The sequence below is a fragment of the Schistocerca serialis genome, chromosome 5 (assembly GCF_023864345.2).
Source record: "Schistocerca serialis cubense isolate TAMUIC-IGC-003099 chromosome 5, iqSchSeri2.2, whole genome shotgun sequence".
Lineage (NCBI taxonomy): Eukaryota > Metazoa > Arthropoda > Insecta > Orthoptera > Acrididae > Schistocerca > Schistocerca serialis.
The window spans coordinates 681,560,281-681,575,860 of NC_064642.1; the positions used below are offsets into that span (position 1 = coordinate 681,560,281).

Genomic DNA, 15,580 nt, shown 5'->3' on the forward strand with positions numbered 1-15,580 from the left:
GGCCCTAACGTCTCATGGCTTTTATTCATTTCATTTGGAAACGAGAGAGGTTTGATGCAGACACCCTGTATAGTCACCCAGAAGTAAAGCTCCAGTACCGAGTGCAGACAGGGCGCCGTGGTAATCTGCGTGAAGACCCCGCGCGGATCTCACTGCGGCGGCTTATCACGGCCGCGCACAGAGCGGCTCGGCTGCTGATCGGCTCGCCGCTGCGGCAGCCGCCGTGAACAGGGGTCGCTGCTCGCTCGTGCCTTTTAATGGCGGCCCTAAAGCTGCTTTACGACTCGGTTACCTGTTTGCCGTGTCGCCCGCACAGTGCGGCTAATTCGGCGCTCGCAAAACTGCCCGCGCGTTTACGGCCAGCGGGCCCCGGCCGCGATGTCCGCTGCCAGCCGCTAGGCGGCAGCACCTGCTGCACTGTCTACACGTCAACGCTTACCGCACCCCAGTACGTCCACATCTCCACTGCTTTGGCTCAGCCTGTGGTAACGTATTAGATGGACTCAGTTTTAGTATCCCACGATGATTCGGACTGCCCGCCCGGCCCGAGTATTGATATGAAGGGGAGGCTGAGATATTCGCACTTCAGACTACGGCTTCAGCTTGCTCCCACCGAGGGAGCCTCCGCCACCACGGGAGTGTCAACGTGCGCCCGTCCAGTGGGCGACAGTCCCCGTAAATACCGCGGCCTCGCACTTGTCCGGTCCCTCCTACCCTCCATCTCTACACCCTACATCTCCTTTCCCAAGGTGGCTTCCATCAACTCCCCCTCCCGGATGATGCCCTCTCTCCCTCCATTTATCCCTCCTATCAAATCTGATCCTCACTCCCCCTCCTTTCCTCTGTCCTTCCCCTGGGCTTCCTCTTCCCCCCTTCCGTCCTGTTTTCTCCCCACTAAACCTCTCCCTACCTCCCTTCTCCCCCCCCCCCGAGTCCTTTTGTATTCCCCTCCTCTGCCTACCCCACTCCCTGTCGCGTCTGCCCAGCGCCCCCCACCCCTCTTATTGGTGCTCATCCTCCATCAGCTCCTTTCCCGGCTCCCCCCCTATTTTATTTTCCCATCATCTGTCCAGTTTCCCCCCACCTGCTCTCGGCTGTGGTATGTCACATTTGCCAACTTTTTAGTGCAGTGTTCCAGTGACTGTTCAGTGTTGTTCGTCTTTCTCGTGTTGCGAACAGAAACCATGCTGTCGCTGGGTGTGAATTTTATGTCTTTTGCGAACAGAAACCAGACTGTCGCCGTGTTTTTTTTTTTTTTTTTGTCTGTCTATTGTTCTACCTGTCTGCTTCGTATGTATTTTCTTGGTGTCATCATCCCTCTGTTCTTTGTTTTAAGTTCCACGATTTCTTTTCGCCATGTTACTCTTTAAGTCTCCGATTTTATCGCCTGTTTTTATTATTTATTCTCTTCATCTTTCTAACAAAGTCTGTAGACTGAAGAGCGGCATACTAAGCTGCTGCCAGCCCGCCCCCTTCGGGGAGAATTGAAATTCAATAAAAGAAAGAAAAAAAAACTTGTCCGGCAGTTCTCGCAATTCTCTGAAGCAATTTTTTCTTTATTTATAGACGCAATCACATGTTTATGACACAGTCATAACCTGTTTCGGCCATACATCTACATCTACATTTATACTACGCAAGCCACCCAACGGTGTCGGGCGGAGGGTACTTTACGTGCCACTGTCATTACCTCCCTTTCCTGTTCCAGTCGCGAATGGTTCGCCGGAAGAGCGACAATCGAAAAGCCTCCGTGCGCGCTCGACTCTCTCTAATTTTACATTCCTGATCTCCTCGGGAGGTATAAGTAGGGGGAAGCAATACAGGGTGAAAAGTATTTAAACCGACAAACTCTGGGAGGTTGCAGGGCTCATCAAAACAAATATTTTCCCCTAATGTCATTTTTTCCTATGAGAATTATTTAAACCGGTGGTGGCCGTATTACGTACTACGTAGCGCACCACAATAGACGAGCTGCACAGCGGATTTATCAACAACAATATCCTAATCACCGTATCTGGCATCATAGGACCTTTGCTGCTGAGCACCAACGTCTGCGTGAAACCGGGTGATTTAGCAGATTACCTGGACAAGGACGCCGTCGCACGATAAGAGCGCTGCAATTTGAGGAAGCTGTCTTGCAGCACTTCTATCAGCACTCGTACAATTGCACGTAACATGGGGACGAATCAGACGAATGTAGGAACAGTCCTTCGAGAGCAATTGTTACGTCCATTTCACTTACAACTTGTTCACAACCTGGAGCGAGTTGATTGTCCACCCAGAGCACAGTTTTCACAGTGGTACCTGGAACAGTGTGAAATGCATCCTACATTTCCATCTTCTGTGTTGTTTACCGATGAAGCAACGTTCGGGCGTGATGGAGCTTCAACATGCACAATTCGCATGTTTGGAGTGAGGATAACCCACATGTCAAAGTTACTAGCGCTCATCAAGTGCGGTTCTTCGTTAATGTGTGGGTCGGTGTTGTTGGGGACTGTTTAATTGGGCCGTATCTGCTACCTAGGCCATTAAATGGCAGGCACTATTACAATTTTCTCGCCAGCACATTGCCAGAATTGCTGGAAGACGTCCTGCTCCCTGCAAGACAACGCATGTGGTTCCAATATGAGAGGGCGCCGGCACATTTCAGTCGTCGGGTGCGTCGATTCCTGGACCGACGGTTCCCAGAATGGAGGCATTTCTGAAAATCTACTGTAACAGAAATTGGGTTGTGTTAATGTCTTGTCTCTTGGTCATAAAAAAATGGAAAAGTGTTTGTTGGTTTAATTAATTTGCCGCCAGAGAAATCTTCCTCTACCGGTTTAAATACTCCTCATAGGAAAAAATGACATGAGGGGAAAATATTTGTTTTGATGTCCCCTACAACCTCCCAGAGTTTGTCAGTTTAAATACTTTTCACCCTGTATAATCGATACCTCATCCAGAAACGCACCCTCTCGAAACCTGGACAGCAAGCTACACCGCGATGCAGAGCGCATCTCTTACAGAGTCTGCCACTTGAGTTTGCTAAACATCTCCGTCACGCTTACCAAATAACCCTGTGACGAAACGCGCCGCTCTTCTTTCGATCTTACCTATCTCCTCTGTCAACCCGAACTGGTACGAATCCCACACTGATGAGCAATAATCAAGTATAGGCCGAACGAGTAATTGTAAGCCACCTCCTTTGTTGACGGACTACATTTTCTAAGGACTCTCCCAATGTACCTCAGCCTGGCACCCGCCTTACCAACAATTAATTTTATATGACCATTCCACTTCAAATCGTTCAGTACGAATACTCCCAAATATTTTACAGAACTAATTGCTACCAGTGTTTATTCCGCTATCATATAATCATACAATTAAGGATCCTTCTTTCTATGTTATCGCAATAAATTACATTTGTCTATGTTACGCGTCAGTTGCCACTACCTACACCAGATTCTAAAACAATACGAAAGAAAATTTATACTAAAACCTAAAAATAAGTGCAATATTTAACCATGCTTATTAATAATCTAACTGAATTTACGCGAGATACATACAGTTCATACCTAAAGGCGGTATACACTGAACACAGGTTCATGCGTTGTCAAATTAGCTATAAAATGTAAAACACAGGTCTTATATAGACATAAAAATTAGTTAGATTTTGTTCACCATCTTTGCGCTCGATGCGCGCGTCCTCTGTAAGATAGTCTTAATTTTTCAAAAGCCTAAAATATACAAATTTACTATTAATATTTAGGTCAAATGTACATAAATTTATGTACATTTTTATGTACATTTGACCTGGAGGCTTTTCAGTTGTCTGACCTGAGACAAAAGAAACAGGTGAATAGCGTGCTATTCATCTGTGTCCTCGGTGGCTCAGATGGATAGAGCGTCTGCCATGTAAGCAGGAGATCCCGGGTTCGAGTCCCGGTCGGGGCACACATTCTCAGCTGTCCACATCGAGGTATATCAACAACACCTGTCGCAGCTGAGGGTTTCAGTTAGTCATCTTTTATTCCAGGGAAAAGCTGCACAGTCATCAACAGTATGTGTTCTTTTGAGAACAGTTACTGTCTTCATATATATTTTTGGCCTTTGTCTGCTAAGTAGAGGACATGGGACTGTGGCTAGTGGCTGTAAAACTCAAGCAGTACATGCTCAGCAAATGTTGACTTGTAATCTTGCTGCTTCCGTCTGCGTTCATGTTCAGCCAACCTAGCTGCTATGTTTCTGGCTAACTGAGCAATATATCACTGTTGTCTAGTAATCTTTACTATTGAAGGTTCTATGGACTGTGGAGTTCCTCAGACAGTACAAAATCCTATAGTTGCAGGATTTCAGTGTTTCGGCTACACTGTGTGATACATAGGTATTGGGCGGTACACCACATCCAGCAGAAAATGGCAGGAGCAGCAAAAAGAGCATAGAACAGGGGTACAATTTTCAACTTTTGTATCCTATGCAAGATCTGTTGCAGTCGGATAGGGTTACAGTCATTCGTTGAGGCGATAAATTTTATTGTGCCTAGCTCCCCTTTGAAATCTTCTTTTGAAATGGGAGCAGAGAACAGACAGGGCACCACTGAGTGGGTATCCGTATGTTTGTACGTCTGGCTATTGTAAACAAGAAGGTTTTAGTGTGTCCGTAGTTCTAGTTTTTCTATCAGTTCTGAAACAATATGTTTGCCTACTGATGACAGTGGTAATTCACGTTTGTCGACTCACCACTGTAATTACTTAATAACTTTCATAGCTGTTGTGTAATTCCCTGTTTTCCCTGTGCTAAAGACATATACATTCGGTACGGATATCTTACCCAGAAAACATTCCTTTGTAATGACCTGTCATTTTCTCCACTATCTGTAGGCTCCAAGTCCATAAGATATGTCCATTTATCGGCTCTGTGTTCTAAAATCACCTTTATACCATAAATTTTCTGTATCCCGAGAGTGAGTCAAAACATGCACTTAGCGTGACTCTGTCCAACTAGCTATTGGTGGCCCTCTCACGGAAGCTTCCACAGTCTGGCTCCTGACCCAGGCTCTATGTTGCTAAGACGCCCTTTGTCTTGGTTGGCAAATGCCTCATCTGTGTCTGCCAACAGCTCCTGGCAGCTGCTCTACCCCCCTCCCCCCCCCCCCCCGCCCCTCCCACAGACACACACCGTCTCGGGAGTCAGCTGAGTGCCTCGTCTGTCTCTCCCATAAGGATTTTCACTCCCACTTACCAACTTCATCACCGATCTATGCACGTTGTCATCAATACCAAAAAAGGATTGTTGATGCATATGCTTATGCAGGCATATTTCTGATAATTAAGAGTATTTCTGACAATTAAACCTGTCATCAACCTTAAGGTTGGTTTGAACAGCTATACTACCACCGGAGCTCTGCGATTTGAAACTGTTACTGCAGCTTGAGTATACTTTATCGAATGTATCACTTTCGAATGTCTTTTTTTTATTTGTGCAATAGTTTTATCTTTGTATAATCCTATATGACAGCAAAAGAAATGTTTGGTTCTCGAGCACGGAATGTCATTGTGTTTAAAAAGTATGAAGTCATCAGTCTTCTTTGCTTGAACGTATCTTTTCGGAGCAATAACGTAACCTGATTTACATGCAACATGGCGGCGAGCATTGGTTCACTCCTTTCATGGTTATGTTATGAGGGTAGCTAATTAAATTAAAGAAGGAATCCACAATAAGTCGTTTTGAGTTGTAACATTTTATTGTCCACTTCACTTTTTCTGCACCAACTGTTAATATACGAGGGGCGTTCAGAAAGTAAGCTCCGATCGGTCGCGAAATGGAAAAGACTATGAAAATCCGATAAAGCTTTGCACAGATGTGTTGGGTAGTGTCTCTAGTATAACCCCAGTTAGCATCACGTCGCTCTTCTCATTTCTGAGCTCGCAGTGAGTGCGTAAAGATGTCTAGAAAATAGTGTCTGCCGCCAAGTACGAGGGCCTGGTGAGAAATTTCGCCTGAAGCTATGCAGCTAACATTACATAACTGTCGTGCTGTTTCGTCTTCACGACAATTCTCAGCCGCATTCTGCAGGGGCAATGAAGATGCTCCTGCATCGTTTTCAAATGGAAATGTTAGATTACCCACAATACAGTCCGCAATTGTCTCCCCCTGAGTTTCATCTCTGGTCACATGAACCGCTGTCTTTGAAGACAACATTTTGACACAGACAACGAGGTGTAGGCCAGCGTGGAGAATTGGCGGAAAGCACTGGCGGCTGCCTTCTATGATGAGGCTATTGAAAAGTTGGTACAACGCTATGACAAAAGTCTAAGTCAGAACGGCGACTACGTAGAGAAGTAGCTGAAAGGTGTAGCTAATTGTTACAAGTAAAACATTTCTGATGTTCACTGTGGTTTCAATTTGGCAATCAGTCGGAGCTTACTTTCTGAACAGGCCTCGTACAAAACAAGTACCACTTTTATAAGCTTGATTAATCATCTTAGACTTTTTGTCGAACCATGAAATCACTTCTGTGCTTATTTCATTAGTGTACTTGTAACTCTCACGTCTTTTTTGCGCCCTGGAATTCTATATCAAATGTGAATTTCAGCAATACTTTGCACGCACTCTAACGTCATCTGTCGTCAGTCTGTTTGAAGCTACCGTCAGACTCACACTTACTTAGCGTCCTTTCTCTGGGTACCTACCCGCGTCCCACGCTACGATCACGTGAACAGCACGCAGGGTTTTACAGCAGAAAAACATGCGCCTTTTAAATGCTAGAGAAGTAGAATTTTGTTCTGGACCATTCCGGGTAATTCCTTTCATAATCAAACAGCAACATCAAAGAGGGAATAGTTCCAGGAGAGAATTTACATACCGATTTACACATAAAAATTTTAAGCATTTGCCCATTAATAAAAATGTAATGTCAAATTTGAGGTGACAAATACATGGTAACATTACACAGTGCTTTACTGGGCACGGTCTTGTTCCTCTTACTTACGAATTGAGTTACCCAACCAGATACAAAGGGGCCTACAATTTGACATGGACTACGAAGCACGATGCCACCAGGCATTTCTTGCTAATACAAAGATGTGCAGAAAAGTAAGGCTTCCGATTTTTTTGTAGTAAGCTCTTAAAGTTTTTTTCCCAATGATACACCACCGTCACTGTAGAATGTTTGCCTTTGTTGATGGAGACGCTACATCATCTTGCTTGGACCGCTTCATCGCTGTCGAAGACAAGGTCATCAACTCTACTGCGATAACTCTCATCGATTGCTGTGCGCGGTCGTCCGCTCTGACATCTGTCGCGTCCGTTGAGGTTAGCACCAATATTTCCTCCAGTACGGGCACAAACATCGAAGCGTTGCACATTACTCATGTCACCACACACAGCTCTCATTCTCCTATGCGTTTAAATTGGAGGAATAATTGTTGCGGTAAGAAACTCAATTACAACATGGCATTTATCACACACTCACTTAGTTACATCACACACCGCCATGTCACACGCTACAATTCGGAGCCCTCTAGCAGCAGATGGGTAAAATTTGCGTCAGGGGAGCGGGGAAGTCCACCAAGTAATATGCATGACATGCAATACCTCAGCCAATATTGAGACAGAATAAAAATTTCGGAGGTATTACTTTTCAGCACGCATTCGTATAATGTTGTATTCCCCAGTCAACCCTGCCGAAAAGACATTCCTTCCAGCTCTTTTGTGTTCCGGGTTGCACACCCGCAGGCGGCAGTGCCAACATCGGGCACTGCTCACGCGCGTCGCGTACAGCAGATGGACTATTTTGCCGTAACGACCACGAATACAACACGGAAACTAAGACGACATCATCTAGCTAAGAGAGCCAACGGGCGACGAGCTGTTTATCTTTACGACCACGAATACAACCCGGAAACTAAGACGACATCATCTAGCTAAGAGAGCCAACGGGCGACGAGCTGTTTATCTTTGACAGAGGCAGCGAATCACGAGGATATAGTGTCGCAATCTCTGCAGTGTCACAACCTCTGACTCGAGTGCCGCAGAGACAGTTGTGGTTCTACTCCGGATCGAGCTGCAGTAGCAGTAACGATATTACCGGCAAGTGCCGTGGGGACGCCATACTGGAAAAAACCGCATTAGTAAACAGCCTGTTATTGGACGCACCACAGTCTTAGTTCTGCCTAGCATATGCTGACTTCGTCTGTTGAGGATGTTTACTAAGGGGCGTTCTCGTCCATTTTGTGTGCTTGTGTACCAGAGATCACGGCAAAGGATTTTTTTGCGTTGTAGTAAATAAGAGTTTTTGAATTTGAACTAACTTATCTGTCTTATAATTACATTTTCCTCGAGACATTTGAGTCTCATCTTTATCTACGATAATAATAATAATGGCGTGTGACGAGGGCCTCCCGTCGGGTAGACCGCTCGCCTGGTGCAAGTCTTTCGTCTTTCGATTTGACACCACTTCGGCGACTTGCGCGTCGATGGGGATCAAATGATAACGATTAGAACAACACAACACCCAGTCCCTGTGCGGAGAAAATCTCCGACCGAGCCGGGAATCGAACCCGGACCCTTAGGATTGACAGTCCGTCGCGCTGACCACTCAGCTACCGGGGGCGGACATCTACGATGATGATAGCTGAAGAAATGAATTTAAATTTGTGCATCGGCCAAGACTTGAACCAAGGTCTCCTCGCTTACTAGGCAGGAATGCTAGCCATTACACTGCACCATTGTAGCTAACAATGGGGCATAGACTACCCAAGTCCAATGCCCTCCCCAACACAAATTTCAGTTGACATCTTTCAGCTTCTTGTTGTTGTGGTCTTCAGTTCAGACACTGGTTTGATGCAGCTCTCCATGCTACTCTATCCTGTGCAAGCTTCTTCATCTGCCAGTACCTACTGCAACCTACATCCTTCTGAATCTGTTTAGTGTATTCATCTCTTGGTCTCCCTCTACGATTTTTACCCTCCACGCTGCCATCCAATACTAAATTGGTGATCCCTGATGCCTCAGAATATGTCCTACCAACCAATCCCTTCTTCTAGTCAAGTTGCCCCACAAACTCCTCTTCTCCCCAGTTCTATTCAATACCTCTTCATTAGTTATGTGATCTACCCACCTAATCTTCAGCATTGTTCTGTAGCACCACATCTCGAAAGCTTCTATTCTCTTCTTGTCCAAACTATTTATCGTCCACGTTTCATTTCCATACATGGCTACACTCCATACAAATACTTTTAGAAACGACTTCCTGACACTTAAATCTATACTCGATGTTAACAAATTTCTCTTCTTAAGAAACGCTTTCCTTGCCATTGCCAGTCTACATTTTATATCCTCTCTACTTCGACCGTCGTGAGTTATTTTGCTCCCGAAGCAGCAAAACTTGATGTGTTGGCAGAAGAGCCAACACCGTGTTACGAATGGAAGCCGAAATGCACGCGTTTTAGCTCACGCAGGCTGGCGTGAGGAGGGAAGAACTATACTGACATGAGGCCTGGAACATGAGAAGGAATGAGAATTCAGAAAGCGAACGTAATTAGTTTCATACTTAACTTTAATCCATTAATGATGAACGTCGCTCTTGACGGTACATGATTCACAATTCACATGAGGCCTGGAACATGAGAAGGAATGAGAATTCAGAAAGCGAACGTAATTAGTTTCATACTTAACTTTAATCCATTAATGATGAACGTCGCTCTTGACGGTACATGATTCACAATATTATCTGTTCAGATCTTGAAGTACTTATAGTAACTGAATATGGCGCCTTGTTAGGTCGTAGCAAATGACGTAGCTGAAGGCTATGCTAAACTGTCGCCTCTGCAAGTGAGAGCGTATGTAGACAGTGAACCATCGCTAGCAAAGTCAGCTGTACAACTGGGGCGAGTGCTAGGGAGTCTCTCTAGACCTGCCGTGTGGCGGCGCTCGGTCTGCAATCACTGATAATGGCGACACGCGGGTTCGACGTATACTAACGGACCGCGGACGATTTAAAGGCTACCACCTAGCAAGTGTGGTGTCTGGCGGTGACACCACAAAACACATTTACTACTTTAAGCGTCTCATTTCGTAATCTAATTCCCGCAGCATCACCCTATTTAATACGACTACATTCCATTATCCTCGTTTTGCTTTTGTTGAAGTTCATCTTATATCCTCCTTTCAAGACACTGTGCATTCCGTTCAGCTGCTCTTCCAGGTCCTTTGCTGTCTCTGACTGAATTACAATGTCATCGGCAAACCTCAAAGTTTTTGTTTCTTCTCCATGGATTTTAATTCCTACTCCGAATTTTTCTTTTGTTTCTTTACTGCTTATTTGATTTAATTATAGCTTATACACATAACCTACATCTGAGCTACAGGATTTCCCCATTACGTCCAATGCTGGGGTGCTATTCCAGTGCTGGAGAGCCTCGGCAATAGTGACTATCTAAGAAGGGGAAAATAAGCTGAAAGATGTGAAATTTGTGCTGGGGAGGACACTGGACAATTTTAATTCATTTTTTCAGCTTTTATCATTGTCGTATATAATTTATTTGTGTAGTAGTTCCAGAACGCCATGCTGGTGCAGCCGTTAGTAGTGACGCAGCTCAACGGTAGTAGAGAGCACAACACAATGTATACACTGTATACTGTAACGAACACACTGATGTCACGTGAAGCGTTCACTGCGGACCCGGAGACTCGTGGCGATACAGTGTGTGTTAAGTTATCCGCCGACTTGTTGAGTCGCAGTTGGCTGTAGTTGTTGCACTCGCTCTACTTGACGCGTGTGCTGGCGGCATTACAAGGGGCCCCCGAGAGTAACGCCCCGGCGGCCGGTGGCCGAGACGCTGGGAAGAGCCGGCCCGTCGTAATGAGAAAGTGCGCCGCGCGCCCGGCCGTGCCTAGGACCGGCGTCACCGCAGCCGCAGCCGCGCCCGTAATTAGCGGAATCCGATGCGGTCGCGGCGGCGGGCTGTTTTTGCTGCGTCGTCGCGTGACCGCGCGGGCCGGCACGGGCCTGCAAATCTCGTGACACGCCGCCGCGCCAGCCGCGATATCATCGCCTGCTATGTGGGTCACCGCAAACACCGCCCTCCGCCGCTCTCTACTTGTTACGTACTGGGCCGGCACAGTCTGGGCCGAGGAACGACTTCTCCATACCTGCACGTTCTCGGGAACTGACGCCGAGTTTCCAAGTACCACATCCGAGGGCATGACTTCCCACATAGAGCTGTGAACAGACTCGAAACGGCAGCAGTCCGGTTCTACATCTACATCCATACTCCACAAGCCACCTGACGGTGTGTGGCGGAGGGTACCTTGAGTACCTCTATCGGTTCTCCCTTCTATTCCAGTGTCGTATTGTTCGTGGAAAGAAGGATTGTCGGTATGCCTCTGTGTGGGCTCTATCTCTCTGATTTTATCCTCATGGTCTCTTCGCGAGATATACGTAGGAGGGAGCAATATACTGCTTGACTCTTCGGTGAAGGTATGTTCTCGAAACTTTGACAAAAGCCCGTACCGAGCTACTGAGCGTCTCTCCTGCAGAGTCTTCCACTGGAGTTTATCTATCATTTCCGTAACGCTTTCGCGATTACTAAATGATCCTGTAACGAAGCGCGCTGCTCTCCGTTGGATCTTCTCTATATCTTCTATCAACCCTACCTGGTACGGATCCCACACTGCTGAGCAGTATTCAAGCAGTGGGCGAACAAGCGTACTGTAACCTACTTCCTTTGTTTTCGGATTGCATTTCCTTAGGATTCTTCCAATGAATCTCAGTCTAGCATCTGCTTTACCGACGATCAACATTATATGATCGTTCCATTTTAAATCACTCCTAATGCGTACTCTCAGATAATCCATGGTACTAACTGCTTCCAGTTGCTGACCTGCTATTTTGTAGCTAAATGATAAAGGACCTATCTTTCTGTGTATTCGCAGCACATTACACTTGTCTACATTGAGATTCAATTGCCATTCCCTGCACCATGCGTCAATTCGCTGCAGATCCTCCTGCATTTCAGTACAATTTTCCATTGTTACAACCTCTCGATACACCACAGCATCATCCGCAAAGAGCCTCAGTGAACTTCCGATGTCATCCACAAGGTCATTTATGTATATTGTGAATAGCAACGGTCCTATGACACTCCCCTGCGGCACACCTGAAATCACTCTTACTTCGGAAGACTTCTCTCCATTGAGAATGACATGCTGCGTCCTGTTATCTAGGAACTCCTCAATCCAATCACACAATTGGTCTGATAGTCCATATGCTCTTACTTTGTTCATTAAACGACTGTGGGGAACTGTATCGAACGCCTTGCGGAAGTCAAGAAACACGGCATCTACCTGTGAACCCGTGTCTATGGCCCTCTGAGTCTCGTGGACGAATAGCGAGAGCTGGGTTTCACATGACCGTCTTTTTCGAAACCCATGCTGATTCCTACAGAGTAGATTTCTTGTCTCCAGAAAAGTCATTATACTCGAACACAATACGTGTTCCAAAATTCTACAACTGATCGACGTTAGAGATATAGGTCTATAGTTCTGCACATCTGCTCGATATCCCTTCTTGAAAACGGGGATGACCTGTGTCCTTTTCCAATCCTTTGGAACGCTACGCTCTTCTAGAGACCTACGGTACACCGCTGCAAGAAGGGGGGCAAGTTCCTTCGCGTACTCTGTCTAAAATTGAAGTGGTATTTTTGTACAAGAACACTTGTTTGTCGCTCCCAAAAATTTCTCGACTCCCATTTTTACAGCAGCTTCTGTGCAAGTATTGAATGTATCGATACCACTCGTCTGCTTTGATGTACGACTTTTGCCCTCCAGAAGATATGGGACACAGGGGACACAGCCTATACAGAAGAACGCCGAGCTGCTTACGACTCCAGAGCAACACAGATAAGGTCAGACATCAGAGAGAGCAAATATGACAAGTGTTATGTTACCCATCCACCTTACGTCAGACTTTCGTATTGTATTCACCAAACGCGCTTGGCGTCAAACGTATAAATGTGGCAGGAAGAGAAAGTGCCCCTCCCCCTCCTTCAACCCCTTCCATCACCTGACAATTTAGTTGAATATTCACTTGCACTAATGTGTCTTTAAAAGTTAGTGTCATCCTAACTACAGTGAACGGTAGCTAACATCACTTGTATAATCTTCAGTTGAAACTTCCGGGCTGAGAGGCCGTGGTCGATGTATAAAATTTCCACCTAACGTTTCGTCTCCATCTGCGGGAGACATCTTCTGAGGTCGTCCGGCTACTGCCGCTGAGGGTCCAGATACTCTCGCATTTATAGAGCCCATAGAGGGCACCACCATTCGTCACGTGATGCCGACGGTATGCCTATCTTTGGAAGGCGTCATCATTCTCGATTAAGAGTAATCGATCCCATACTTGGCCAGAACCTTCCGGATACGGTCCGTGATTTTATTAATGAGCGGTAGGAGAACTTTTCCAGTAGGTGACCGTTGTTGCCCTGGACTTCTGGCTTCTTTTCTTCTTTGATGGAGGACTCGATCAATTTCCTTGCTCGTATATCCGTTTTTCATGAAGGCTGACCGTAAGTGATTTAGTTCATCTTGTAAGTAAGCCGTCTCGCAGATTTTGTTGGCTCTGTCCACTAAGGTTTTCATGACACCTATTTCTTGCCTAGGATGATGGTTTGATTCCTTGTGGAGTTATCGATCCGTATGAGTGTTCTTTCTATATACCTTGTGGTCCAGCGTCCCAACCACCTTTTTAATTACCGACACTTCCTGGGAATTGAGTTGACCGTTGCTCTATTTCTCCATCGTAAACTCTATTTTCGGGTTAATACTGCTCAGATGCACCAAGAAGACATCCAGCTCTTCTTCACCATGAGTCCACACTACAAATGTGGATAGAAACTATCTTCAGACCCACCAAGAAGATTAAGGAATATTTAAAAACTGCAAAAGACGCCCGACACTTCCTAGCAACACCTGGGGTATACAAAATTCCATGCAGTTGTGGACAAGTATATATTGGAACAACAAAAAGAAGTGTAAACAGCCGCTTAGCCGAACGTAAAAGAAATTGTCGCTTAGAACTCATCGAAAAATCTGCCGTAGCTGAGCATGTTTTCCGAGATGGAAACCACGAAATTAAATTTAATGAGACAAGTATTCTAGCAAGAACATCCCATTATCATGCTCGTATGTATAGAGAAGCAATAGAGATTCACAAACACCGTAACAATTTTAACAGAGAAGAGGAAGTTTTAAAGTTAGACAAAATATGGATGTCGACGTTGCGCCAGCACAATGACAATCGATTAATCTTGATCGAGAATGATGACGCCTTCCAAAGATAGGCATACCGTCGGCATCACGTGACGAATGGTGGTGCCCTCTAAGCGCTCTATAAATGGGAGAGTACCTGAAGCCTCAGTGGCAGTAGCCGGACGACGTCAGAAGATGTCTCCCGCTGATGGAGACGAAACGTTAGGTGGAAATTTTATACATCGACCACGGCCTCCCAGCCCGGACGTTTCAACTGATGACAACACCGGCCGTGAAAGCCTACATTGTATGATCACTTGTATAACGTCAGTTTGAGTGTTCTTGGCAGCGACTATAGATAAGTCTTAAGACACTCCCTGGGAAACTTTCCGATGTTCTCTGACGATGCTTCGATGATTGTCTTGATTTACTACCTGCCGACTGGAGCCAGTTATCTGCTTATCGTGACATCTGATGGATGGATATCCACTTGGGAACTATTTTACATCAGGCAGATGCAGTGCTGTGTGCGCCCTCCCTGAAGCCTAACCTTAACTTGGCAGCTAGGCGCTCTTCTATGTAGGCTTGGTTCCGTATCTGTTGGAGGTCACAGCATCATCAAAATGGCGAGCATAACCCTCTCATCGATATCAACATTGCTGTCTGTTTGTCACGTAGCAGGGTGGCGTGCCTAACGATGCACAATTTGAGAACCACTAAATCAGCGTTTCACCATTCCAGCGCGTTGTCCTTGTTCTCTAGAACTGGAGTCGAGTTTATGAATGCATCACTCGAGAAGAAGACCTCTCATTTCATGTTGTGAATCGGTGCATGTTAGCAGCACTCGAGACCAGAAAGAGAATTGACTTCAAGAAAGTACTGAACCTACCGATACCGGAGCGTAGTAAACTATTTGATCAGCCTTCTTTGCGTTGTTATATTACACATATGTGAGCCTACGTAGGTGCTTCAGTCCTAATTACGCTTTGGAGAGGTCAATGCCACTGAAGTGCTTTTGTTATGTTTCCTTCAATGACGTATCGAACTGTCGCGTCTGATTCGGCAGTAGGATGGAATGGAATAACGCTCCAGTTTCATGTTGCGAATCGGCTCGTGTTAGCAATATTCAAGACTACAAAGAGAATTCATTCTAAGGAAGTACTGAAACTGCCGATACCAAAGCCTTCTTGATCAGCATCATTTGCTTGATTAAATTAAATATAGGTGGGCCTATATGAGCACTTCAATCCTACTTACGTTTTGGAGAAGTCAGTGCGGTTGAAGAATTACAGGCACATCGGCCTGCCACATTTGATTCGGCGGCAGGATAGAACGCAATACCGCTCTC

General features: G+C 45.7%; 1 protein-coding gene and 1 non-coding gene across 4 annotated transcripts in view; both read left to right on the forward strand.

The window, feature by feature from the left end:
* LOC126481188 (cytotoxic granule associated RNA binding protein TIA1) overlaps positions 1-15,580 on the forward strand; it is a 984,901-nt gene that overhangs the window by 763,997 nt on the left and 205,324 nt on the right. The window lies entirely within an intron of this gene.
* Positions 3,863-3,936, forward strand: Trnat-ugu (transfer RNA threonine (anticodon UGU)). The gene has a single exon. It is a non-coding gene; the product is annotated as a tRNA-Thr (tRNA).